Raw genomic sequence first — 22,506 nt, forward strand, 5'->3', positions numbered from 1 at the left:
AATTAACTGGACTGCATGCAGGAGGGGCTATGCAGAGGTCAAGGTTCTTAGTGTAGGTGATCATTCATTCACTGGGTTCCATGCAAGGGGCCCTGACAGGAATGCTGGGAGAGGATGTGCCCGAGGTAGCTGCCGCAGGAGCGTTTCTTGGCAGTGTCTTAGGGCTTGAAAGTAAAGGCAGGCCCCCTGCACCCCTTGAACCAGCCACCCCAGCAAGCTGTGCCTGAGATTCTGTCCCTCCAGACACCGTCTTTTGGGAATGACCTAACCCGTCAATAACCTTCACTAGGACCGTAGCTGGCATGGACCTCATCTGACCTAAGCTTTCCTCTTCACCAGCGCCTGTGCCACCACCCAGGAGTGCCAGGCTCTCTGCCCATAGCTCAAGGCTCAGCTAGCCTCAGCCATTCCGCTCCATGCATACCCTTTCCCTCCGGTGCTCTTCCAGCCTTTCTTTTCTTGCTGCACCCTTGGTACATGAGGGAAATGATCCAAGAATGATAAGGAAATGCTTTGGATAGAGAACCACAAAAATGAATGATAGGGTGGGAGGCTTTTTTTTTTCTCTTTAAAAACCAATCATATCAGGATAAAAGACGTTTGATGATTGTAGTTTTATATATATATTTATTTATTTCTAAATTAACATGTTAAGCGCCCAGCCTTTTTTGTCTTCTGGACAGAAAGTATAGTGTCAGTCACCGGTGACTGGGCACTTAAGGTGTTAATAACCTCAGAAGCACAGACTCATATTATTTAGAACCATTGGTCCAGGATATATACTAATCGGTATTTCATGTGTTACCTACCTCTTATTATTTTAAGTAAACAGATACACAAAACCTCCAAAAAAAACAACAAAAAACGCAAAACACAAAAGCAAAAACTTGGCATCAGCCCATATCCTGACCATATGGTCCCTCCACCAACACCTCTTCCTGCCTCCTTCCCGCCCCAAGGCAACCATCATCCAGAATTCTATGTTCATGTCAAGCTTTCATTTTTGTATAATTTTATCACATATATAGGAGTCTTTAAAATTACTTTTTAATTTTGTTAATAAAAAAAGGGCATGCATTCTGATTTATGTAATTTTAGGGACTTTTCTACTTACTATTTCTAAGATGACCCATATTTTTATGTTTCGTTGTAGTTTACTTGCTTGAATGCCGTCTATTATTCCAATTTGTGAATATACCTCAATCGATTTGCCCATTTCTATGCTGATGGGTATTCAAATGGAATCCATTTTGTTGTTGTTGTTATGAACAAGGTTGCTAAAAGCATGGATACTGAGGAGTGAAATTCCTGGGTCTTTGGGAATGTTTCAATATAGAAGGTAATGCCAAACTGCTTAGCAAAGCATCAGTTTAGGGCCCCCCCCCCCCCCCCCCCCCCCGATGATCCTGAGGGTCAGAGCTTTTCCGTTCTTAGTCATATCAGACATTTTAACTTTTGCCTTTTGACTCTGTAAAATGCTAGGCAATTGTGGTCTTGACTTAGGATCTGTAGAACCTCTCTTTCTGCGTGTTTTCTATTCCCTGCTGTTCCTGTTCATTTATTTTGCCCACTTTTCTATTTGTTTGCTATGCTCTTCTCACTGACTTACTGTTAGGAGTTCTTCAAATATTTTTGACAATAATTTCTGTCAGTTTTCTGAATAGTCCTATTTTTAATACAATTGAGATAACTAGTCCAGAGAATAAAAGAAGCATGCATTTGTTTTAATCTTTGATCAAATAAAGCTACCATTCTTGACCTCACCTCATGACCTTTAATCTTCTCTCCTGTGACACTAGCAGATGGAATGAAATTGTGTCAAACAAGAGAGAAGCCTGTATCATTAGTACATTCCAAGAGGAAGTGGCAGAGCTCATAAAACCTAAAGCAAAAACTTCATGTTATTTATTCTAAAAGAAAGGTATGATAGTCCTTCCAACTTCTGCCCAGGTTTAATCAATAGATCTTTTTGCTATTGCTGTTGTTAATTCTTACCTGAGGATATTTTTTCCATTGCTTTTTAGAGAGAGTGGAAGTGAGGAGGGGAGGAGAGAGAGAAAAACATTAATGTGAAAGAGACACATGGATTGGTTGCCTCCTGCATGCATCCCGACCAGAGCCCGGGATTGAACTTGCAACCAAAGTGTGTGCTCTTGACCAGGAATTGAACCAACAACCCCTCAGTGAGCAGGCCAATGCTCTAACCATTTAACCCACCGGCCAGGCCTCAGTGGACCTTCTTGCTGCCTGTACCATATTCTCAGGAAGTGATCTGTCTTTCTCCAAGTTGAACAAGAATTACAGATGAGTATTTCTTCATTTCTGTACTACTTTTGGCAGAGATGAGACAGACTTTGGAAAAGGCATATAGAGTTTCATTATTCATGCAGATGAGTCTCACGATTCAATAGAGCTAATTAGGAAAATGATGGAGTAAATTAGCACTTTATGCAAGTGTATTAATATTAATAACATTGCCATTTTACCCTGAGGTTAAAATAGAAGAGCAGGAGAACACAGACCAACCAGCAAGGGGATTCTGAACATGGTTCCTTGCTGGCCACTGACCACCCTCATTCACCCTGGAGATTCTTGTTTCTTTTCTCTCGTCAAAATTTTCCTAATAGGAAATTTTTTGAAAAGTATGGGTGAATTATCTTTGCTTTAGTATTTGGGCTGCTTGAAAGAAAAATTACATTTCCACTTTGTTGACAATAATAACTAGCAGCACATTATTATTCATCTGGCAGTTTTAAATCCTTACCTTAAGTTTTACAACAAACTCATAAAGTAAATTGTTAGTATCTTCCCAGTCTTAATTTGATAATAATTTAATAAATGTCTTCAAATCATTTAACATTCTACATACCCATTTCAGGACCACTGCCTTAACTTGAGCTCCCATCCTGGTCTCTACGCTTATCCCTTAAAATTCATCCTCCGAACTGAGGCTAGCACAATCATTTGAAATCACAAATCTGATTGTTGTGACCCCCACCCCAGCTCTAAACCTTGTTTTCAGAACTGAACCAAATTCACCAGTGAATGCGATTCCTTCCCAAACCAGCCCTGCGTGTCCCTGCATCCTAATCTCGGGCCAGCCGCACGCTCGCCTCCTATCACTCTATGTTCCAGCCACATGGGCCTGCTTGCTATTCCAGAGGCATGCAAGGACCTCTGGGCCTTCGTTTAAGTTTTCATCTCTACCTTGAAAGCTGTCTTCCCTCACATCCCATCACCTGGCTCCTCAGGGGGTCAGGGTCGAGGTCATTCTTTCCTGAATGCCTGCCCTCCCCCCTCTCCCCAACAAAAACTGTGTTTTCAAAGAACTCTCTAATTTTATTCTCATGGACCTCTTGGTATACTATCATTTCTTACTTACTAACCAGTCTTCAATACAGGAGGGTAAATCCTAGAGGACAGGGTCAGTTCTTGTTCATCATGATGTGGCCCACTGCCTAGATTCACAGTCGTTGGCAAACTGTAGCTCGTGAGCCACATGCGGCTCTTTGGCAAATTCACCAGTGAATGCGATACCTTCCCAAACCAGCCCTGCGTGTCCCTGCATCCCAATCTCGGGCCACATGCGGCTCTTTGGCCCCTTGAGTGTGGCTCTTCCACAAAATACCAACTTCTGCCCATGGGCCACGAAGTTTCAATCGCACTGTACGTGCGGGCCCGCACGTGGTATTTTGTGGAAGAGCCACACTCAAGGGGCCAAAGAGTCGCATGTGGCTCGCGAGCCGCAGTTTGCCGACCAGGGGCCTAGAACATTAGTTGGCTTAAAGTGTTAGAAGAATACACGCATAAGTCAGAAAATGGATACGTGTGGAGGAACTACACAATCACTTAGCAAAGGAAGATTTGGAAACCTCTCTTGGAATCGTATGCTCTTTCTTATATTCACATGGTTTTCTTGACTCATTTTTGGTCCATTACTATTAGAATTCTGGTTTGGTAACCTGCACGGTTATTCATTAGATGGAGCTTAAGAGCTTCAAATTTTACAAGATTCATTATTGGAATTCTTTCTACATCTTCAGTAGATTTGCTTAATTTGCCTCCAGGGGTTCATAGAATCTGTAGGGAACTTCCTATTTTAGTTTACTGGACTTTTATTTTTTCCCTGATCATAATTAACTCCCTACTACCCATTCTTGTTTCAAGATTCCAAATCCTAAACCAAGATTCAGTTTCCATTAAATAGCAGAAAGTCTTCCTAAACCTACACAGATACATAGCCATGAGAAGCTTAATTCTACCCATGACTTCCCAATTCTATTATTTATTTGTTTGAACAGCACTTGCATATGGTCATTAGGGCCCTTAACCAGATGATTTTGACTTAACCAAATGGGCGGTGATCCTGGATGGCCTAACCTACTCAAGTGAGCCCTTTCAAAGAAGATTCTAAAGAGAGATTTCGCCTGCTTTCCTTAAAGAAGCAAGTGCCATGCAGAGGTTTCTTCCATAGTCAACTTCCACATGGCAAGGACCTAAGCGTGACCTCTATCTAGTAGCTGAGAACGGTGCCTTGCTAACAGCCAGCAACAAACTGGGAACTGCAATCCCACAACCACAAGGAACTGATCCTTCCCACAACCAGTGAGCTTGTAAAAAACAGTCTAAGACACAGATAATACTACAGCCCCAGCCAATCCCTACCTTGGTTTCAGTCTGGTGTGACCTTCTTAGGTTCCAACCAAAGGCCACCAATTATTGATTAGACCCCAAACAGGGAACAATAGCCAGCCAGCTGAGGAGGCAGTAAAGGGTAAAGTGGGTCAAATATATGGTGATGAAAGGTGATTTGACTTTGAGTGGGAAACACACAACACAATATACTGATGATGTATTATAGAATTTTGCACTTAAAACTTATATAATTTTATTAACCAGTGTCACACCAAGAAATGTAATAAAAATATATGTGGATAATTTATAGTGCTTTGTGGACTAGGATAGAAATATAGAACTTCGCCTGGTTATATGGAAGACCAGGAAGAAGAAATACGAGGCACAAACCTTTCCTCTCAAAGTGCTCGAGCTATTCAGCTATTGTTCGGGGATGAGGTGATAGAAAAAGAAGACGTGATCTCTGCTCTCCAGGAGTTCACACAGCCAGTAAGACGGGATATTAAAGAATGGCAGTACAGGCAGCAGGAGGAGCAAGGATAACCCCCATTACAGAGCTCGTCCTCCTGGCTCCCCACGCTGCACGGCGTGGGTCCCATTGTGCCTTCTGCACCTCAGGCGGCCGGTGCATGGAGCAATGCTGGGCAGAGTAACAGCTTAAAATGTATTTCTTAAGTAACTAAGTGACTTCTGTTAAAATAAAAACCTGGTCAAGCTGTACCCTGCCTGGCTCGACCCCAGAAGGCAGCTACCCAGCAGTGCTCCTGAGTGCCAGCTCGGGCTGTTTTTATTCTTCAGAACCGAGGGGGGAGGGGCGCTGTGCCAGGCTTGCAGCCCTGCTTGGGAAAGGTCACTTGGCAGTGACTGAATGGCGAGCCTGATGTAGAGGAAGGCTGGGATGTCTCTGTTTGTGGAGCAGGAAGTCTCAAAGTTGGAGGGGGTGGGCGCCACTTCCCCTGTGGTGGTGGGAGTCTGAGCAATACCACCAGCAGCTGAGACCACAATAAGGGCAGCTTCATTTAAAAAGTTAGCATAATTTGGCAAAGGGCGCTCCGATTGGTAGCCTTCCAAATGTCTGGAATAGTTATGCAAATAAGCCACAGCACATTACCCAGTTTGGGAAGAGGATTTTTGCAAAGGGCCAGGGGCCCAAGCAAACTCAGGCACGGGGCCCACCCTAGGGTGCTGGCTGAGGTGTCTAGATTCTGGGCTTGCAGTGAACGGGTTTATTAAAGTTCACCTTTGGGGCGAAGCAGATTCTTTAAAAAGTGAAAATATTTGAGTTTAATAAGGTAATCCAAGCCTGGGTTTTTACTCTCAGCCTGCAAATACCAGAAAGAGATTATTAAAATTGGACAGAGTTTAAGGGATTGCCAGGTGTCCAAACTCCTTATATTTTGGAGGAGGAATTGAATACAAAGTGCTGAAGTGACTTGTCCAAAAACCCACCTTTCTTGCCTCCAAGTTCAGGGTAACTTTACACTCTACCCCATTGTCCCTATATGTGAGTAGCTAGAAGACATTTTTTTAAAAGTCCTATGCCTTTTCTTCTCACCTATTTTACTCTTTTTTTTAAAATTAAAGTACAGTTGATATACAATATTTTATTAGTTTCAGGTATACAACCTAGTCCTAGTGACTTTTATATACCTTACAAAGTGATTACCATGATGAGTCTAGTAGCCATCTGTCCCTGTACAAAGTCATTGCGATATCATTGACTATATTCCCTGAGCCTTTTTTACTATATTACATTACATTCCCAGGATTTATTTATCTTAAATTGGAAGTTTGTACTTTTTAATCCCCTTCAACTCTTTCTCCCATTCTCCTACCCCTCCTGCCCTCTGTCCACCACCCGTTTTCTGTATCTATGCCTCTGTTTCTGTTTTATTTGTTAATTTGTTTTGCTGTTTAGATTTTACATGTAAGTGAGATCATGTGATATTTGTCTTTCTCTGTCTGACTTATTTCATTTAGTATACTTCCCTCTGGGTCCATAAATGTTATTGCAAATGGCAAGATTTAAATCTTTTTATGGCCAATTAATATTCCTGTGTTTGTGTGTACGTGTGTGTGTGTGTGTGTGTGTGTGTGTGTGTGTGTGTGTGTATCACAACTTTTTTATCCATTCATCCATTTACGAACACCTAGGTGGCTTCTACATTTGGCTGTAGATAATGCTGCCATGAACATAGGAGTTCATATTAGTGTTTTTGATTTCCTCAGGTAAATACCCCAAGTGGAAATGCTCTGTTGACTGATAGGACTATTATATATTTTGTGAGGAACCTCCATACTGTTTTCGAAAGTGACTGCACCAATTTATAATCCCCCCACAGTGCATAAGGACACGAGGGCTCCCTTTTTTCTCTACATCCTCACCAATACTTGTTATTTGCTGTCTTTTCGATAAGAGCCATTTTGATGGGTGAGAGTGATATCTCATTGAGGGTTTGATTAGCATTTCCCTGGTGATTAGTGATGTTGAGTATCTTTTTATGTGTCTGATGGCCATCTGTATGTCTTCTTTGGAGAAATGTTTATTCGGGTGAGATTTGTCTTTGATGTTGAGTTGCATGAATTCTTTATATATTTTGGATATTAACCTCTTATTGGATAATCAATTGTAAATATCTTCTCTCATTCAGTAGGCTACCTTTTTTGTTTTTTCCATGGTTTCCTATTTGGGTAAAAGCTTTTTTTGTTTAATGCAGTCAAAATTAAATAAAATTTTGTTTATTTTTGCTTTTGTTGCCCTTGCCTGAGGAGACATATTTTAAAAGATATGGATAATATTGATGTTAAAGTTTATTTCCTATGTCTTCTTCTAGGAGTTTTATGGCTTCAAGTCTTACATTTAAGTCTTTAATCCATTTTGAGGGTTTTTTTAAATAAGGCATGAAGAAAGTGGTTCAGTTTCAGTTTACTACATATGTATTTTAACCTTTATACTAGCTTTATAATTGATTGATCCATTACCTTTACTGTATGTCTACCATTACCAGTGAGAAAGAAGTTCCTGTAATATTTCTTATAAAGTTGGTATAGCATTGATAAGCTCCTTTAGCTTTTGCTTTTCATGGAAACTCTTTATCTCTCCTTCAATTATTAATTATAGCCTTGCCAGATAAAGTATTCTAGGTGGTAGTTTTCCCCCCTGCCCGCCCCCATTCATCACTTTGACTATACCATGCCATTCCCTCTGGTCTGCAAAGCGCTGAAAAATCAGCTGATAGTCTTGTGAATTCCCTTGTATGTGACTAGTTGTTTTCCTCTTGATGCTTTAAGATTATGTCTTTAACCTTTGACATTTTAATTGCAATGTGCCTTAATCTGGTCTGCAAAGTGCTGAAAAATCAGCTGATAGTCTTATGAATTCCCTTGTATGTGACTAGTTGTTTTTCTCTTGATGCTTTAAGATTATGTCTTTATCTTTAACCTTTGACATTTTAATTGCAATGTGCCTTAAATTAGGACTTCAAGACAGAACATAAAGAACAAAGATTCAGGGCCTGACCCCCTTGTTCCTCACCCCAATATCTCCTACCTACAAAGCCTTAACAACTGAATCCCAGAAATAATGTTTATTAATAACTCCTTTAGAGCCACAAACTACACACCTCCAGGGGGCACTACTCATTTTATAACTTGTTCAAAGTGAACCTCTCTGGAATACAACGTGACATGTGTCTATTTTGCAACAGTGCTGCCCCTGCTTTACAGCTGGTTTATTCTAAGCTCTTATTTTAAACCTTCTCATTGGTCTCCTTGCTACCAACCTACTCTCTCCACTGTAACTATTTTAATGAATATTTGGTCAGTCGTTGCGTATTGGTGGTTAAAGGTCACATTCTTTTGAAGCCTTTCCAAGCTTGGACCAAACCCTTCCCCTTCCTTTATCTCCTACCTGACTACACATTGTTGTCAACTACCGACATTTCTTTGTATCAACCCTGCTCAGAGAGTGATGCCCTTACCTGCCAAATGTCAGGCAGGGTCCTAGCTCTCTCTCCTGCATCCAGCATTCATTTCGGCCTCCACTAGTCGGCCAATGCCATTTCTGCATTCCTGCTGTTTCCTCTGAATCTTCCCAGGTCCATAGAACATTCTTAGCTCAGCTCCTCAGGTTTTGCAGAGGACCTCCCTGTGTGCTCTGGCCCATTTTAGCTCCTAATCAATCGGGTATCATCTTCTGAAGCCCTCCAGGGATTGCCTGTGTGCCCGTCTTATCTCCCCGGTGAGATGATAAGCTCCTTTAGGGCAGGAACCTGCTTCATATTTATTTCTATTCATTGTAGCACCGAGAAGTGGAGAGGCATTTTTCATACATACTCTTTTTGAATTGAATGAAAACTACTGAACTTGCTTCCTCTTTTAACGAGTTCATAGATTAGGTGGGTCACAAAAGACTCTTATCCACGCTCTGTATAATTCTGTCTGCCAGCTGTTGCTGGGTACAGCAGCTCCGCTGCTCCTAAATATGTCCTCTTTATAATTTACAATTCAAGGACTAGATGGCATAGGTTCTGCCAAAGTGTATTTATAAGAATTTTAAAAATATATGGCCACATGAGCACGAAAGTGTGACTGCACATGTAGTGGGTGTGCCGCATTGTTTCTCGTGATTTGGTGAAATGCAGTATAAATAGCTAGCTATCTCTGAGCTAAATCCAGAAGGAAGTTGGCCTCGTTCCAGATTCTGGGTATTCGGGGTGTTGTTTAGTTGTTATTGACACAGTTGAGAATTTGGCTCAGAGATCCAGCAGAGAGCGATAGATCTTCCTTAGGAGCCCAGGGCAGGGGAAGCACAGCAGCTGTAAATAGTTTAGCAATCAGTACTTCCCATTTTCAATAAGTGTTTCCAACCAGGAATGAAAGCAAGCCCTCATAAACAAAAATAACTAACACCCATGGAGCCTGACAATTTATGAAACACTTCCCCATTTATTACTTTATTAGACACCCCAACGGCCTTGAAAATACATACTGATGAGAGATGCTAATCCCCACATCTATAAATAAGAGAATTAAAGCCCTGAGATCCGGAGAGACTGTGCCATGTCAGCTGGGCAGGGAGAAGAGCATGTGAAGGGAGAAGGGTCTTCAGAGTCTAGATCCAGTGCTTTCTGCAAGGAACTGCATTGCTCCCCAAACCTGGGACCTTTCAGAAAGCTCAGATGGCTGCATCTGCAGATGCTGCCTCTTCCTACTCCCTTTTGAAATGAGGAATTCCATGGCGACAATACTACTTATTAATGTAATTGGCAGCAAAACGAGAGCATTGCTTTTTTTTTCTTGAACTTTAAAAGGTAATTTAATAAATAAATAAAGAAATAAGTAAAAAAACACCTGAGAAAAGTAGCTGAACCAGGTCCTATGCTTCTAACAGAATCATAAATGCCAGAAAGTGTGGGAGATGATTTATTATCTTGTTATTATAAGTGACTGGGAAGCTTTCAATGGATCCTTGATAATTTCTAGCAGCTGCATTAAATCAGAAACTCTATTAGCTATTACAAAACCATCATCCCATATTTCTGCAAATCAACTTGGACACTTGATGGGAATTTGGAGCTGTTTGTTGCTCTGTGTGCTAACCTCATGTCTGGCCTCCAAAGAGAAAATAAACACAAGTCAAGGTGGCATGATATTGGGCACATCAACTCTTAGGAATTAATAGATGACTTATTCTGGGCTATATTCCTGTTGGAAGCAATAGGTTCCTTCAGCAAACGCCACTTCATTAAAAGGCCAGGAATCAAGACATAATCAAATCCTGTGTGCCAAGTTTAGGCCACTCCACCAACTTCATTCTACGTGGCCTGATCTCCAAATCCAGCAGTTGTTCACCCCCCATACGAACAGAACAAATAACCAATGACACATAAATCAGCTGTAAATTGCTGGCACCTCTTCTCTTTATTCTGATTTCCGCAATAGAAGGTACCTTCGAGGACTCACTCTCTCATGACCAGGTAACACCTTATGTTGAGCAAGTTGTAGGAGTCAAAAGCAGACATCACTAAATCAGCAGGATTTTCAGAGAAATACATCTTATAGGATTTAGTAATGAATTGAATACAGGTAGTGTGGTTTCTTTCTTGAAAACCTGGATGGGCATCCTGTCTGGAGGAGTTGGATAAATCAAGGGAATATTAAAAGTTGTATTTTTATGATGAGTTTATATACTTATATACTTACCTTATATGTTCCCACCTGATTGTCTTTATGCTTGTTATTATCTTTGCCTGAAATATTTTCCTCTAAAACCTCATGTGGTTTATTCCTTTACTTCAATTATTTGATAACATGCCACCACACAATTTAAAATAGAACTTCCATCTCTTATTATTTTCTTAGCCTGCTTTATTTTTCTTCGATGCACTCATAACTTATTATATTTTTATTATTATATTTTATTGTTATATTTTATTTGTTTATTGTTTATCATCCCACTGCTGCCACATTGTTTGATGTGGCAATGACATGGTGTATTTTTTCACATCTGTATTACCAATGCCTAGCACAGTACTGACTTATGGTAGGTCTCCATAACTGCTGAGGAAATGAGCAAGCAAGTCCCAGAAGTGATGTTAAAATGGCAATTGGCCAGTCCAATGTGGCTCAATGATTGAGCATCAACCTATGAATGATGAGGTCTTGGTTCGATTCCCAGTCAGGGCACATGCCCAGGTTGTGAGCTCGATCCCCAGTATGGGGCATGCAGAAGGCAGCCGATCAATGATTCTCTCTCCATCACTGATGTTTCTATCTCTTTCTCCCTCTCCCTTTAAAAAGATAATGGCAGTTGTAAATAGATATGTGTAGACAGCTCTAGGCTTAAGAGACATATTAGTGATTATTATCATGTCAGTAATAATTGAAGCCATAGGCTCTGGAGAATGCATACAGTAAAAAGATAAGAGGGCCTTGGACGAAAGCCTGGAAGGGTTCCAACATTCAAAAGCCAGGTGGGAGAAGATAAGCTTGCAATGAGAGCAGAGAAGAAACAGGCTTAAAGGTAGGAGGAAATCAAGCCAGGGCTGTGCATGTAGGAGAAGAAGGTGCTGAAAGATACAGAGAGGTCGAGAAGATAAAGATTTAAGAGCACCCAGTGGAAGTGGTATTATTGAGGTCACTGGTGACCACAGGAAAACTGCTCTGGGGGAGTGACCAGAAAGGATATATTGGTGTGTGTGGAAGTGTGATGGGGAGATGAAAAATGGGAAAGAGCATGTTTGTGCAACTCTTTGCGATACTTGGCTGAAATGAAGACAAGAGTAATACAGAAGATGACGGGTCTAGGTACACTTTTTAACTTTAGTTTAATTTTTTTATATTTATAAAAGCCAATGGGAAGGAGAAACTTGAGGTGTGGCAAGCATGAATATACATTAGATAAAGTAGTTATTAGAATAATTCTCCTGAGAAACCAAAAATGGCAAAATTGAAAGCAAAAATGAACAAATCTAAAGGTAGAGTTATTAGTCAAATATGAGAGAGACAGTCTGTCTGTATTAACCAGAGAGAAGGAGAACCCAAATGTGGATAGGTCTACATGCTTGGTAAGAGAAGACTAGGGTGTTTGCATTTACTGCAGTGGTTCCCAACCTTCTGGCCCTTTAAATACAGTTCCTCATGTTGTGACCCAACCATAAAATTATTTTCATTGCTACTTCATAACTGTAATGTTGCTACTGTTATGAATCGTCATGTCAATATCTGATATGCAGGATGGTCTTAGGCGACCCCTGTGAAAGGGTCGTTCGACCGCCAAAGGGGTCGCGACTCACAGGTTGAGAACCACTGATTTAGTGGCTTCTCTTTTTCTCTAAAGTAAAATAAAGTATCGGTGGAGAGAAAAATGATGTAAGTGGGAAGTGAAAGGAGAGAGATGAATGGAGAAGGAGAAAAAGCCATTGTGGCAAGTGGTGGTATGAGTTGACCAACAAAGAGTAGAAAAATTGTAGGACAGGGTGGAGGGGCCACTTGACTTTGGGGAACATGAGCTTATAAAGAAATCATTCTGCCCTGTTATACCATGAGCTGTGCCCAACTCCTCAGCGACAGCTCAGAGCAGAAAACTGGATTCACCCAGGATTGGAATTTGGTGAAAAGGTTGTGACAAAAAGAGTAATGAGCAAGGGAGTTGAAGGTGCTGGACCAAATGGAATAATGGACCACGAAGTCCAAGCTGATTTAGGCAGAAAGTAAAGACAGCAGAGGTCTCAGGAATTAATAGAAAATAGAGGAGCCAATGGTCACACAGTTCCAACGTGGTCAGCCATATGTACAGTGGGAGTAGCTGGATAGACACCTGGAAAAGCAGGTTGTTTCATATGTGTGGGATTTTGAATTCGCCATGGGTGGGGAAGTGGGCAATTCTATTTTCCAACAAAGCCGGCGTGCTCAGGGCCAGGCTGGGCATCGTGCCTTGGAATGAAGACATTTTTCTTAAAATCTAGGCCAAGACTGAGCCTGAAGTGGGGACGAAGAGGCTGCATCCATGAGTAGGAAAGGGTTGCCAAGGTCGGCTTTGGCGCAGGTGGACAAGTTGATTAAAAGGGAACAAGCACCAAACACAAAAGTGTCATGCTTGCTGGCACTGCTTGGGGGAGAGTGGGAGGTTAAGTGCTATGTGTGGGTCATAGGAGGCTCTTCTGAGCCTTGGGTACACCCAAGCTTCCTGACCCAGGTTCCAGGTGGCAGGCAGCTCCAAGCGTGTGAGTGCCATTCTTTCCCATCCACAAAGTCATGTGCCAAAGGTATCAAACCTCAGGTCTCTTATACGGGTACTTGGTGCCTCAGCCAGAGAGCGCAGAGCCAGTTTTTCATAAGGATTGCAACTCATTCAGAGCGAGGAATGGCCTGTTCCAACCTCTCTTTCTGATCAACAGCAAATGGAGCCACTTGTGAGGCTGATGGTCCATGCCCACAGCCACCCCAGCGATAGGCGGTTTGAAAGAGGGTGGAGGGAAATGGAGGACAAAGCCTTTACAAGGAAAATGTCACCATTTCCAAAAGCCATATTACTTGACAGTTTTTCTTTGTGTTGCAGCAGCTGCTTAACATGACAAAAAATGGCTTTAATAAAAAGCACCTCAGGAGATGCAGCAGCAGAAAATACACCCTTCTCCCTCTGCCACGCTGGGGAGCACTTTCACGCAGCAGTGGGTGGGCTTTGGGGTCTGCTGGTTGCCGGTGGCTTCCAGGCAGCCCCTGGGGTGGGGTGGCCCTTGCTTCGGCCAGGTTCCAGGTACAGAAAGCAGAGCACACTGCTGCTGCTTTTATTCATTCATTCATTCATTTATTATTATTATTTTTAAATCCTCACCCGAGGATATTTTTTCTATTGATTTTTAGAGAGGGACTGGAAGAGAAATGGAAAGACAGAGAGAAATATCAATGTGAGGAAGTGAAAAACTGGCTCTGATAGAACAAAAAAAGAATAATATTTCTCTAGCCAGTTTGGCTCAGTGGATAGAGCATCAGCCTGCGGACCAAAGGCTCCCAGGTTCAGTTCCGGTCAAGGGCATGTACCTTAGTTGCAGGTTCCTCCCCGGCCCAAGCTCTGGTCGGGGCTCCTGCAGGAGGCAACCAATGGATGTGTTTCTCTCACATCATAGTTTCTCTCTGTCTTTCCCTCCCTCTTCCATTCTCCCTAAAAAAAAAAAAAATCAAAATCAATGGAAAAATATTCTCAGGTTAGGATTAACAACAACAAAAGAATAATATTATCCTGATTATGGGAAACAATAAAGAGAAAAACATATATGGGAGGTTGTGTGTCATGTTTGAAAAGGATACTCATGGGAAAATGATTTATTAAAAATAAAACATTTAATAGCTGGAAAAGTAGGGATCTTATTATAAAGAGCCATGAATGCCAAGAGAAATAATTTGAAATATGTTCTGGGAATATTGACATTTCAAATGAGATCAGTTTAATATTGTCTAGCATCAAGTGTCTATAATTATAGACTGTTCAGAACCTTGGTAACAGATTGATCTCTTTTTAAAGTGAAGTAAGACCTAGATCTTAAAAACTTTTCTCCCTTTTGTATTTTTATCTTTATAATTCCCTATATTAGAACACACCCTCCCCAAAAGAATGCTTATGTTAAAACATCTGAAGGCAAAACATCTACAAATTTGACTAAAAATTTTTTGATGTGGCTGTATAAATATCTCTTGATGATTTTCAAAGATAAAATAAATTTGAAAGGGAAGAATGTGTTTGGAAACCATAAAATGGATGTGTGAAGAGAAAGTGCCTTGATGCATCTGGCCCTTAAGATGGAAGGTGAAGGGACATGAGAACTGGAAACCACAAAGAGAGAAATGCCCAACTCATTAAACAAATAAACAAGACAACAAAACATGTCTCAGAGAAGAGGCGGAGGCAGCAGTATCTAGAGTTGCCACAATATAGTATCGAAAATATCCAGTTTTGAACAAAAAAATAATACGAAACAGGGAACGAATCAGTGAAGTGCAGTCCATACAAGGAAAAAATGCAGGCAACAAGAAATGCTTGAGAGAGAGCCCAGATATTATATTTAAACAAACAAAAAACTGTGCAAAACAAAGTAAAAGGTATTATGACAATGTCTCCATAAATAAAGAATGTAAATAAATATATAAAAGTTGTAAAAAAATAAGAGGTCCAAATTGTGGTACTATAGTTAAAAACTATAACTAAAACATGAAAAAATTCGCTAGCGGGGCTCAACAGCAGATTCCAGCACTGCCAGGGGCTGGGCCAATAAGTGTTTCCTTGAAAAGGATCCCAAGTAGCTCATCTCTGTGTCCACCTTCACCATGAGGATGGACATATACTAAGTACTTAACCAGAATGAACTGATGTAATCCTAACAGCAACCCTGTGAAGTGGGGCTGCCGCTTTTTATTTTCAAGTGAGGAAAATGAGGCCATGAGGATAAGTAATTTGCTCAAAGTTGTGCACCTTAAGTGGTAGTAGGATCCAGCTCATCCTCTGGTTATCTAACTTATTTTCCTATGTGTATCACCTATGCAGTGAGCAGTGAAAGATACAGAAAGGTAGAGATGGTTGAGATCCTGAAAAACAAGCAAACATCTAATTAGACAGATAAAAATAGCATTTATGAAAAAAAAGAATGCAAAATACAGCATAGTTAATAGAAAGCAAGCAGGGATTGGAAATCAAATGACCTGAGTTTGAATCCACCACGTTTTGTCTGGCTGTATGGTTTTGAGCAAGTCGCACTAACTTACTGAGTCTCAGTATTTTTTTTTTCCAAATGGTTATAAGAATACTTTCCTGTCTGGCCTTCAAGCAGGGGCACTAGATCTGCACAACAGATGTAATGTTACACAGTGTTATGTTACATTACCTGCTGAGGGCTTCGGAGAATCCCAGTGAGGACTGCAAGAAGGGGAGTTAGGCAGAGCTTTGGAAATAGTGATGGGGAAAAGGAGGAGGAGAAAGCATGCCAGGACAGGCTTGTGCGAAGGCTGTGATTGAAATGGGCCAATGATGCTCTTAATAGAGATCCTACACATCCCAGATTCTATCTCCTGAAATCACCTCACAGCCAAATACGGAGGTGCTATTACTACTCTCAGTTTTCAGATGAGAAGCCCAAGGCTCTGAGAGGCTATGAGATAGGCCTTCAGTTGACATACTCAGTGGTGGAACCAGGATTTGAACCCAAAGCTAAATGATTCCAAAGTCTCTTACCATAATGTCACCATATCTGTTGCCTGTCTGACCATCATATGTTCCTTAAGAAAAGCAAGGCTGTTGAAGGAGATAGTGAGTCCAGCTTTTAGCTAGTGATTCTCTCTTCTTCAAATACTCAGTGGACCAGAAAGTTCATGAACCGCTGGATGCTGAAAGTCAAGCCAGGGCAGCACCCATGAGAACATTCCTGCCTCCTTTCCCTCCCGCTCCTCCCCACTGAGCCCTCTCTTCTTATTCAAGTGTTTGGAGTCAGCGTTATTCAGACAAGGCCTGCACAGTAAGAATTCTTTCCTTTATCCATGTTCTCTTTTTCTCCAACTTCACTTGTCATCTGCTTCTCCACCTTCTGGGTTTGCCCTCCGGGTGTAGCACAACAAGATTTCCCGCCAGTCTCTGACGGCTTCCCTCGCCACCACAGCTGCTCTCCCAGACTGGCACAGGCTGATTCCGCCTGCACATTTTCTGACCTGGACTGACACGCGTGGGGAAGCAGCCAATTGCAAGGCCAGATGTGTCCAGAAGGGGGTTAAGACACAACTGGTGGCCCTAGATTCTCAGGCCCCTCGCTCTAAGTGCAGTTAGGGCAGGAATAATGTTCAAATGTAAAATAATAATAAATACTAACAAAACAATAAAGCACAGCCACCATTGGTAATAATCCTATCTAATAAAGGGGGAATATGCTAATTGACCCTCATGCCATCACAAAGATGGTGAAACCCACAGCCAGTAAGGAGGGAATATGCTAATTGACTGTCCTGCCCTCAAATATGGCAATGCCCACAGCCACAAGATGGCGGCACCCAGTCCCCTAAGCCCCCCAGCTGCCCAGGACTGGCCCAAGGCTCAGGCAAGCCTCGGATGGCAGTTTCCCAACCACCCAGTGCCAGCATGTGGCACAGGCAAGCCTCAGATGATGGCTGCCCAGCCGCCCAGGGCTGCCCAAGGCTCGGGTAACCAGGGCTTGCTGAGGCTTGCGCTGCCGGCAGTGGCAGCGGCAGAGGTGTGATGGGGTATTGCCTTCCCCCGATTGCCGGGTTGCCTCCCGCCCCTGAGGGCTCCCGGATGTGAGAGGGGGCAGGACGGGCTAAGGGACCCCCTCCTCCAGTGCATGAATTTTCATGCACTGGGCCTCTAGTAGTATTATAATTATAATAGAAAGAAGAGTTAATACTTATTGGCAACCTAGACCTTGGTTTTCTTGCCTGTCTTGTGTTTCTCTTCTAGGTCAGAACACTGAGTAAATGGAAACAGGAAGAACATCAGCAGGTGACCTTCTTGTCAACATTTTAAGACCACCTGTGGTGCAGGGGTCCCCGTGTCAATGAAATTTTCCAAACAAAACCTCATGACCATGAGTCAGATGTAGACGCAGGCGCTTTTAGCCTTAAAGTCAGGTTAGCAAAGCTGATAGCTAATCCAAAGTGTATGACACAGCGATTACCTAGTAACCAGAAGCCACCTTGCTCTGCCTTTGAGGTCCTAAATGTGGAGTGGAAATGTCATGTCGGTGTCCCATGTCTTGGGCACAGAGGAGGAGCCCAGCGGGGAGGGCGTACTTGTGTCTAGGAAATGGGAACCACCCAGGAAGGGCCTTGGCGATAAGGTTTGGAGTCTGACCTGCAGAGGAGGGCAGTTCAGAGGGGAGGAGCGCCATGGACAATAGCAGAGGAGACGGAAGTGCCAACACTTTCCTGCAACGGCCAGTGGGCCAGTGCTGATCACTGATTTATGGGCTATTACAGCTGGAAGGGGATTTGCAAACCATCTAGTCCAGTGACTTGTTTTACAGTTGAGGGAACCCAAAGTAGGAGAGGCAAACCGACTTTTCAAAAGTCTGAAGGTCTGATCTGCTCTGTCCCTTGACACCAGCTCTCTCTGTGTATGTGAAGCCATCATTCTTTGGCTGTAATCACATGATGGAGTTACCACATCTCACATTAGAGTGCTTGGCACTGGCTTTATCCTCCTGCCAAGTCTGCATATATCATTCTATTGGCTCTTCCACCTTAAAGTATCCACCAATCCACCAAGCAGATGTTTTCCTGTCAAACATGTATGTAGAAACTCCCACATCCTGCCCTCTCTACACCATTTGTTGATTTCTTCGGCTCTTTAGAGCTACCCATTTCTTTGTGTTGCTCATCCTTAAAATGCCCGTATTCTTGGTTGATTTAAGATGTGATTAAATATTGTACAAAATAAGGAATTTCTGAAAATGGGGATACAATTACGAACCTGCCGGTGACTAGACCCAAACTCTGGTAGGGCCTTCTTCAGAAGGTGGGCTGCCTTGAAGGTTGGAACAATAAAGGGCAGCAACAAAGCAGGGGTGGATGCGGACAGCAGTTCTAAAGATGGATTTGCACATGGAAGAAAGATCTCTAAAGAGTAAATGACTGTGGCTTTACGTTGGTGCCTCCGCAAGGTCAAATCTAAGAATAAAAGCTAGGCTTTTCCTTTGGACCACAATTTTCCATTCTCTCCCTATCATCTAGGCTTAAAACCTTTTCCTCAAGCTCTGAGTGGAAACCACTGATTAGGCAAACTGCTGATGTCGGAGCAAAATGAGTCTGTTTATCATGTGCGAGCTTGCTAATTGCAAAGAAACGTGAGTGCCCGGGCACACAATCCTTTGTCTGTGAAATGCTGTCTTCCCTATGATGGGGGAGGGTGTACAGGCAGGGAGAGCCCAGCCCCAAGGGGTGTGATCATGGGGCTCCTTTCTGAGCTTTGCTTTCCTCTTGCTCCGGCTTCTTCATGAGATGACTCATCACGTATTGCACAGTTTCTTTCAGTTAAAACAAAGGCCACTATGAAAACGGCCTTCCACCGAGAAGTGCCACACTGACTCACAGAGCAACCTTTACTGAGAAGGCCCCGGAGCATTGTGCTTGGTGCTGAGAATAGAAAGAGGCCCAGTTCTCAATAAATTAGCAAAGACGACACGTCCGGTGCTCACCTGGGCCAGATGTGCTCTATTAAGCTTACAGGAGGGAAGGACACATTCTGAGGAGGAGCCCAGCGGGGAGGGCGTACTTGTGTCTAGGAAATGGGAACCACCCAGGAAGGGCCTTGGCGATAAGGTTTGGAGTCTGACCTGCAGAGGAGGGCAGTTCAGAGGGGAGGAGCGGCATGGACAATAGCAGAGGGGACGGAAGTGCCAACACTTTCCTGCAACGGCCATTGGGCCAGTGCTGATCACGGATTTATGGGCTATTACAGCTGGAAGGGGATTTGCAAACCATCTAGTCCAGTGACTTGTTTTACAGTTGAGGGAACCCAAAGTAGGAGAGGCAAACCGACTTTTCAAAAGTCTCAAGGTCTGATCGGCTCTGTCCCTTGACACCAGCTCTCTCTGTGTATGTGTAGCCATCATTCTTTGGCTGTGATCACATGATGGAGTTACCACATCTCACATTAGAGTGCTTGGCACTGGCTTTATCCCCCTGCCAAGTCTGCATATATCATTCTATTGGCTTAAAAGTATCCACCAATCCACCAAGCAGATGTTTTCCTATCAAACATGTATGTAGAAACTCCCATGTCCAGCCCTCTCTACACCATTTGTTGATTTCTTTGGCTCTTTAGAGCTACCCATTTCTTTGTGTTGCTCTCCCTTAAAATGCCCGTATTCTTGGTTGATTTAAGATGTGAAAATCGCAGCAGCTATTCTTCAGTTGTTTCAACATGCCTAGAAGCGTAGTATATGTTTTCCAGAAAACTATTTTTAGAGCCCCCGGCCCAGCACCGTTAGTCTGTGTTAATTAAGATGAGAACGGTGAGGATTCATTTCTGACAAACCCTTGCCACTTGCAGAAGAAAGTGGCACCTGCCCTACTTTGGAATCTGGGGCCCTTGGCTGCTGGCAGCCAGCAGCACCCGGTGTGTATCCCCCTGCTTCTGCTCCCACAGGCCTGTGTCCACAGCCTCGTCCCTCACTCAGCCCACCCACGGCTGCTGACGGGGTTTGCCCGTCTGCAACCTGGTCTCCCTGCTCCGCAGACCCTCGGGAACACGGGCCGACTGCACACACAGAGATGTCAGAGCAAATAACTGCGTCTGCGAGTTGTCAGGAGAACAGTTTGTGGGATCGAATGCACACATTGCCAGCGGGTGGGGGACGCTAGAAAGCGGGCTCTCTTGACAGAGAGAGAAGTGTTGGAATTAATTCATAAACGTGTTGGGTGGAAATTAGCAGATGAAGATCTGCAAGGGGAGAAGAGATGGCGGGAGAGAGAGGAGGGAAGAGGCGGACAGATGGAGGGGGGGAGGGAGACGGTGGGAAATAGAGCAGAAGACACAGCTCTTTCACAGTCTTGCTTATTCTCAGCGGCAGCCTGTGGTTTGACAGGGATTCCGTCTGGCCCTGTTCGTGCCTTCTCTGCTCCTCCTGGGACCTCTGCCATCACACCGCCTGCTCCAGCCCTCACCCCACCTCCCACTTCACCATAACCTGTGCTCCTCACACACGTGGGGCGTCCAGTGTATTAATGAAGGGGCTTCCTCTATGCAAAATGCACGGAACTTCTGATATTCTCCTGGTAAGGAGGGAAGGACTGGGGCCTTACGGGGAGCTCTTGCCTCCTGGCTCTGATCTTGTCCAAGTTACCCTCTCTGAGCCTCAATTTTCTCGCTGTAAAGTTAGGATTCGTGGGCAAGCTAAGAGAGAGATGCATAGAAGTCAGTTATCTCAGAATCTAGCATGCTGTATGCTTTCAGTAAGTTTTATTGTTATTGGCAGCAGGAGAAGTAGCGGAATCTAAATCTTTCCTCTGGTGTTCTACACCTAATAGCTCAACATTTCTGAAGGAAGGTCAAGAGGTCCAAACGGTGTGTTTAAGCTCAGTTTCAGAGCCTTCAGACCCGTGTGCCTACTTGCACTCCTGAATTGATGGTTGGAGATTTGCCACGTAACAGTGCGTCTGTTGGATGATATTCCATTCCGGGACCCAAAACAGACAGTCAGCTGATATCATTTTGAAAGAACCATTGAGACCACTACGTGTGAGATGAGACACGGCTGGGTTCATTTCCCCCTCTCTGACAAGGGTTTGCCCTGAAGTGCCTTCTCCCAATTTCCTTTCGACCTCCCCAGATTCCAGGGGGCCCTTCCCCATCTGTGCCTGCGAGGAATCTCATTGTATTTAGATTCTGATTTTTTTGCCCAAAGTAGAGCCAGACAAACTGAAGCCATGTGCACACTTAAGACTCTAACAAAAATAGTTTGGCCTCGCCGAACTCCATTTCCCCCTCGTTCTCAAAGGCCTGCTCCCCCACCACTGCAAGAAAACAACTTGCACTTCCCATAAAATCCATTTACACTAAAGCGCTAGCTCAGTGGTTCTCAACCTTCCTAATGCTGCTACCCTTTAATACAGTTCCTCATGTTGTGGTGACCCCCAATTTCATTGTCACAAATTGAACATAATTAAAGCATAGTGATTAATCACAAAAACAATATGTAATTATATATCTGTTTTCCGATGGTCTTAGGCGACCCCTGTGAAAGGGTCCTTCGAGCCCCAAAGGGGTTGCGACCCACAGGTTGAGAACCGCTGCCTAGCTCTTCCCAAGTGTTTTTGCAGTTTTAATTTTTTAAACTCTAATTGGGCTTTGTCTTTAGACAAAGAGAAGTTAGACATTGGCTTGCCTAAGGTAAAACTATTAGGGGAGGGGCTAGAGGGGCTTTTCCCTCCCTTTCCTTTTCTATGAGGTTCCTGAAGGAATACTGGTTTGAATCCTTTTAGGAGGGTTTCTGCAAAGGGAAGCTGAGATGTGTGATCCTTAATTTAGCGTGTGAACTTGGCTAGGCCACCATACTCAGGAATTTGGTCAAACATTATTCTAGATGTTTCTGTGAAGTCATTATTCTAGATGTTTCTGTGAAGTTTTTTGTTTGTTTGTGTTTTTTTAAAGAAGAGATTAACATTTAAATTAGTAGACTGAGTAGAGCAGATGGCCTGCTATGTGGGTGGGCCTTTTCAATCAGTTGATGGCCTTAATAGACAATACTGACCTCCCCTGAAGACAGCCCTCAGGTTTGAACTGCAACATTAATTCTTCTCTGGGTCTCCAACCTACTGGCCTCCCTGCAAATTCTGATCTTGCCAGCCTCCACCATCCTTCAGCCAGTTCCTTAA

This window comes from Myotis brandtii, unplaced genomic scaffold (genome assembly GCF_000412655.1).
Source record: "Myotis brandtii unplaced genomic scaffold, ASM41265v1 scaffold826, whole genome shotgun sequence".
NCBI lineage: Eukaryota > Metazoa > Chordata > Mammalia > Chiroptera > Vespertilionidae > Myotis > Myotis brandtii.